This window comes from Pinus tabuliformis, chromosome 2_2 (genome assembly GCF_031772625.1).
Source record: "Pinus tabuliformis cultivar Carrire ecotype Pingquan chromosome 2_2, CPIR1, whole genome shotgun sequence".
NCBI classification, from domain to species: Eukaryota; Viridiplantae; Streptophyta; class Pinopsida; order Pinales; family Pinaceae; genus Pinus; species Pinus tabuliformis.
The window spans coordinates 383,539,744-383,546,677 of record NC_142300.1 but is presented as its reverse complement, the minus strand read 5'-3'; positions in this window follow the sequence as shown (position 1 = coordinate 383,546,677).

Sequence of the window (6,934 nt, the reverse complement as noted above, 5' to 3'; positions counted from 1 at the left end):
TTTGCATGGATTATGCATATAGCTATCTATCCTAGGAATTTTTAACTCACTAAGTACTTAAATCATCAATTCTAAGGTTTAAGGGCCCTTTCTCAAACTCTGCAGAATAACTCATTACTATGCCATCAATGCCTAATTCCTAGGCAATATCCACTTATCAAAATTTAAATCACCCCTTTAAGCCTTCAATTTGGAATTTATTAAAGGCCTTCTCTTAACTCCTTCCTATTGGGATGTTATAACCCTTCTAAACCTTAAACCATTCTTTATCGAGCCTATCAGGAATTTATAAACCTTTAATAGTCTTCATTAAATATTAATCCCATACTTAATGACCAAACCCACATACATAACTTTTCCCTTTCTAAAACCTTGGTTCATATATGTTATATTGCATGAAATGCATTATCGGTGCTATTTTCCTTCTAAACCCATTTACAAAGGAAATCACCGATAAAACATAACTTTTTACCTTTGGTATGGCTATTACATGATTCCCGAGGTTTACCTTTATCGCTATAGGCAATCGCATCCTCCGCAGTCACATTAACAAATGTTCCCCTATCTCCCCTGATATGCGATCATATAATCTTTCGGACTTGAAATAATATTAACTATGATTCATTTCACTATCGAGTCTGCTCTTATCAGCCCTTCGCACAATTGCATATCACATGTATTGAAGCCAAGGTCTACAAAACATTATGATCTGATCACATCTTCACTGATCCTTTTCTTGATCCAACGGTCATTAATGCTCCCGATCTCCAGATTCACTCTGATGGTTCTCTATCGTTGTTATGCACCTAGAAGATCCAATGGTCCATAATCATTTTGGGTTGGTAACAGGCCTGACACTTAACACTTCTTTCAAACTCAACGGAATTATAAAACCCCAACCTAATACATTTCAAGTCTAGCTTCTCAATTAAAATTCAATCACTTTGGCACCTGATGACCGTTCGATGGCGAGATCTCTCCAATGATTGATGTGATTTAATCCCAACCGTTGATCATTAAAGATCCAGTGGCTACGATTCACCCATACTCCATTTCTTCCACCCTTCTCCTTTACTTAGATTTTTGCGTATTTCTTCAGGGTTCCTATGTTTTCCATGTTTTCTAAAGATTTTCCTTCTGCCTTCAGTTCACTTCCACTTGAGCTCTAAGCTCGTGATTTATTTTATCACCATCCTCCTTGACTTCCAATTTCACTGTGCCTCACCTGCATAAATACACATATGCAATTCTCTGATGCATGCAATCTATCATTCAACACTCAATCACGCATTTATACATATTTAACCAATATTCGTAAATATCTAAATATAAACACTTAATTACAGAATGAGATCTCTATCTCTCTGGCTTGATTTTCTAATATCCGTGGCCTCTATTCCAACTCTGCCCGTAGGCCTACAGTCACTCCAAATATCTAATCTCTCTAACCTATCTAACCTCTCTCTTTTCCTTTTGGGCTTACATTTATACATAAGGACTCTAAAACCAATTCCTGGTTTAGATCCATGAATTCCTTAACAAATTTCCTAATTCTTCTTCTTGTTCCTAAAATCATGAACTGAATCCTAATATAGGATTTACGATCAATTCTCAATCACTCAATCTATCAACTATCCTAATCTATCATGTTCTCCTACATTCGAGAACATTTACAATAAAGCCTCACAATATTAAATTAATTCCCTACTCTAGCTTCACTCATTAAAATCACTCAAAACATTAATAATTACATTTAATTCACTCTTAGGAATCCAACTTCCTTAAAAACACAATACCCCTATGTCTACTAGAATACAATGAGTTTTCTTGGGCTGGATGCTCCTGCATCAGACTCCCAAAGTAGAAAATTTCCATGATATCTTGTTCATGTTCTTCATATGTTGATATAAACCACCAGGATCCCAAAATTTAGTTTGTAGCTGCCCAAACGCTTTGCTCATTTACTGTTTTTGTATGTCTGCTATTTTCTGCTATATCTTCCTCTCTTTTTCAATCAGGTTCATACTCTAATTGATCTTCCTTCCGGCTACTATCATCTTCCTCCCTTTGGCTTGTTTCATCACTAGCTGCCACATTTCTTCAATTTCTATGTCCAGCACATCCTTGGATTGGTTCATACCTTTTCACTTACCACTCTTTGCCTACTTCTGCTTCAGGTTGTTGCTGTTGTCCACTAACTCTTCAAATTATTGTAGGTTACTTTTAATTACTTTGACTCCTATGCCAACTTCCTCCCTTTCATCCTTACCATCTTTCATGATTATCTCTTTCTTCATCAAATCATGATTGTCCAACATTCTCTCGAGCAATTGAACATCCCTATTCCATGGATTGAATTGTCCCAAAGAGTCTTCTTCTTCCATTTTTATTTGGTTGTCCATTTGTGCCAAAATTCCTCCAGCATCTGCAACTAAACCTACATTCATAAGACACCTATTAAAATAAAAATAATAAGGCTTATGTGCCTTATCTCCCTCTGGCAAAAATTTAGCTTGCGGCTCTATTTTCTCCTCCTCTATCAGCACATCAGTATGCTGATTTGAATTCTCAGCAGACTTCATGAGATTGTCAGCTAGTCTCTCCTCCACACCATCTATTCTAATGATGTCTTGCTGCCTTTGTCCACTATAGTGAACTTCTTCATTCTTGTGTAATTATGAATTTACAACTTGAACACTTATCTTTTGGTCTTCTAGCATTTTCCCCAAAAGACTTAACTCCTACCACAAATTTGTCATCTCACTTGGAATTTCTCCCAAGAGTTTTGTACAATCCTCACTATCTTCTCCTTTTTCACAAGCATAACTTATTGACACTATTTCTTCATTCTCGATTACAATAAAATTTTGATCCTCTATCACTTTGATAGTTTTAGATGTATGTCCATCACTCTCCCCTTCATCACTTAAGAAAATCCATTTCACATTATTTTCTTCAATAACAAATTTCTTATCATAGGACACAACTATCTCATCCCCACTAAAGATATTTCCTCCATTAACCATGGAATTTATGAACTCATTTTGCATAATAACTCAACTTGATCTTCATTTGAAAGACAGTCATCATCATACTTTACCTGAAAATTTTCAGTTTCATTCAAGATATTTCCATAAAATGGTTTATCTTCTGGAATACCTGCATTCATACACAACTTGTCAATTGTAAAACCATAAGACATCATGACCTCATTTGATGATTCAATAACCAATTCCTCCTATTGTTCCAAGCCCTTTACATGACTTAGAAATATTTCAATGGTCTTCTCCTCCACCTCATCAATTCCTTTACTTGATTGCTTGATATCCTTTCCTAATTCCTCTTTTAAAACAAAATTTAGATTCTACCTTTCTTCTTCCGTCTTTATGAAAATATTAGCATATTTTCCTTCTCTCAATGTTTCACCTGTAAACATTAACAAATTATCATATTTAAAATCAATAGATCTTTTGCCCTCACTTGAAGTTTCAATCTTCAAGTCTTCATCTTCACCCAGAACTTCACCCTACTCTGGTTCACAAATGGATACTTCCATTTCCATTTCCAACTCAGCTTCTCTGAGTTCTTCAGATATCAATTGAACACCCAATATCTGTTAAAGCTTCATCATCTTTTCTTCTAATTGCACATTCACTTGCTGACTCCTCTTCTTTTGTAGCCTCTGCCACTTCACTTTCTTTCTCATGACATAACCATGTTTCTGCTCCATCTCATTTCTCTTCAATATCTCCACTAACACTTAAAGCTGAACTGTTATCTCAGCCATCTCCCTCTCATATTCCTCTTTACTTAACTGTCTTTGTGTGCCATTTGCCTTGGCATCCTTCTCCTTTCTTCCTCTGGTGTGATCTCTTTCAGAACCTCTACTATGACTGTCACTATTCATCATCCTCTCCATCTCTATGAGGTCCTCACTCACTTCAGTATGAGTTTCACTAAAGCCTCTTCAAGAGAAAATCCTCCCTGCTGCCACTTACCTCACCAAGCTCTCCTCACTGAGTCTTTTGGCAAGAAATTGGTTCTCTATCTCTAGAACCTCCTTTGAGCACTCTTCTCTGCTCCTTTAGGCCTCAACTCATCTGTACCTTCTCAAGAACACAATTGTCCTCTTGTATTTCAATCACCATGAAATACTTGGTTCTGACCACTTCTTCTTCCGCTTAGAAATTCTTACCAACTTTCTTCATTACCTTGGAAATTCTACCCACATTCTTTATGGAATTGATTTTGTGATCTGCAACAATATCTCTACAGTAACAAGTCTCATCCTTGCTACATATGCTTCACTAAGCTTCTCTCCTCTAAGCTTAGTCTTTCAGCATCTCTCTGGTGCTTTCCTCTAAAATTATTTGAGCACTCCTTGCTCTTGGGCTATTGCTGCAATCTTCTCACCTCCTTACGTTGTTACCTGTGCATCAATATAAACCACAACTCTTCTATCCTCAAATCAAATCCAACAAAACATGTCATCTCACCTTCAAGATCTCTGCATGATCTTGTTCCACCATTACCTGTACTTTGAATGGATTGTCCTCCTTTCTCTTGCATTTGCAAGTTCTGTTGCACTTTATCTCTGTGTGCCTACCTTCTGTCAGATTAGAATCTGATCCTTCCTTGCCTGCATACACATCTTAAAAAATAACTCTATTCTAAATCTCTTTCTACAAAATTCCCTTATTCTATTATGTTATCATTTGTTTCAATAATAATTATGCTGTAATACTAAATGACGTAGGGTTACCCCTGCTTTACCCACAGTTTGCATGGATTATGCATATAGCTATCTGTCCCAATAATTTTTAACTCACTAAGTATTTAAATCATCAATTGTAATGTTTAAGGGCCCTTTCTCAAACTCTGCCGAATAATTCATTATTAACACATCAATTCCTAACTCCTAGGAAATATCCAATTATTGGAATTTAAATCACCCCTTTAAGCCTTCAATTTGGACTTTACTAAAGGCCTTCTCTTAATTCCTTCCTATCAAGATTTTATAACCCTTCTAACTCTTCAACCATTCATTATCGGGGCTATCGGGACTTTATAAACCTTTAATACTCTTCATTAAATATTAATCCTACACTTAATAACCAATCCCACATACATAACTTTTCCCTTTCCAAAGCCTTGGTTCATATATGTTATATTGCATGAAATGCATTATTGGTGCTTTTTTCCTTCTAAACCCATTTACAAAGGAAATCACCCATAAAACATACTTTTCTGCCTTTGGTACAGCTACTACACGATTCCTGAGGTTTACCTTTATCGCTATCGACAATCGCATCCTCCACAGTCACATTAACACCTGTTCTCCTGTCTTCGCCAATATGTGATCATATAACCTTTCAGACTTGGAATATTAACTATGCTTCATTTTACTATTGGGTCCACTCCTATCAACCCTTCGCACAATTGCATATCACATGTACTGAAGCCACAGTTTATAAAACATTGTGATCCAATCACATCTCCACCGTTGATCCTTTTCTTGATCAAACGATCATTAACGCTCCCGATCTCCAGATTTGCTCTAATGGTTATCTATCGTTGGTCTGGGCCTAGCAGATCGAATGGTCCATAATCATTTCAGGTCGGTAATAGCCCTGACACTTAACACTTCTTTCAAACCCGATGTAGTTATAAAACCCCAACCTAATACATTTTTGGTTCGGCTTCTCAATTAAACTTTGATCACTTTGGCACCTGATGACCATTCGATGGTGAGATCTCTCCAATTGTCGATGTGATTTAATCCCAACCGTTGATCATTAAGGGTCCAACAACTATGATTCACCCGTACTCCATTTCTTCCACCCTTCTCATTTACTTAGACTTTTGCATATTTCTTCTGGGTTTTTGTGTTTTCTGGGTTTTCTAAAGGTTTTCATTTTGCCTTCAGTTCACTTCTGCTTGATCTCTAACCTCATGATTTTTTTTACCACCATCCTCTTTGGCTTCCAATTGGTCCTTCGAATGGATCAATGGCCCCTTTCAAACCTCTGTATTACTCTCTTCTTCTCTATGCATTCGCTGAATTCCCCTCTCTGCGTTCACTGCACTTTGCCTGGATAAATATACATATGCAATTCTCTGATACATGCAATCTATCATTCAACACTCAATCACGCGTTTAGACAGACTTAACCAATCTCTATAAATATCTAAATATAAACACTTAATTACAGAACGAGATCTCTGTCTCTTTGGCCCAATTTTCTAATATCAGTGGCCTCTACTCCAACTTTGCCCGTAGGCTTACAATCACTCCAAATATCTAACCTTTCTAACCTCTCTAACCTCTCTAACCTCTCTAACCTCTCTCTTTTCCTTTTAGGCTTACATCGATACATAAGGACTCTAAAACCAATTCCTGGTTTAGATCCATGAATTCCTTAACAAATTTCCTAATTCTCCTTCTTGTTCCTAAAATCATGAATTGACTCCTAATCTATGATTTACAATCAATTCTCAATCCCTCAATCTCTCAACTATCCTAAATCTCTCATGTTCTCCTACATTTGAGAACATTTACAATAAAGCCTCATAATATTCAATTAATTCCCTACTCTAGCTTCTCTCATTAAAATCACTCAAAACATTAATAATTACATTTAATTCACTCTTAGGAATCCAAATTCCTTAAAAACACAATAACCCTATGTCTACTACAATACAATGAGTTTTATTGGGTTGGATGCTCTTGCATCAAACTATCATAATGGGAGAGAAATATTATCCTAAAAATTTAGCTAGAGAAAAATACTAAGTTGGGTGAAAAGTAAAAGAAAGCACAAAAAGAAAAGTCTTCTAGGAAGAGATAAAAATACCACTAAGGAATACACAAAAAATTGTTATTCTTGGAGGTAAAAAGTCTCTGAGGAGGAATTGTTTATTATAGTTGGTTGGT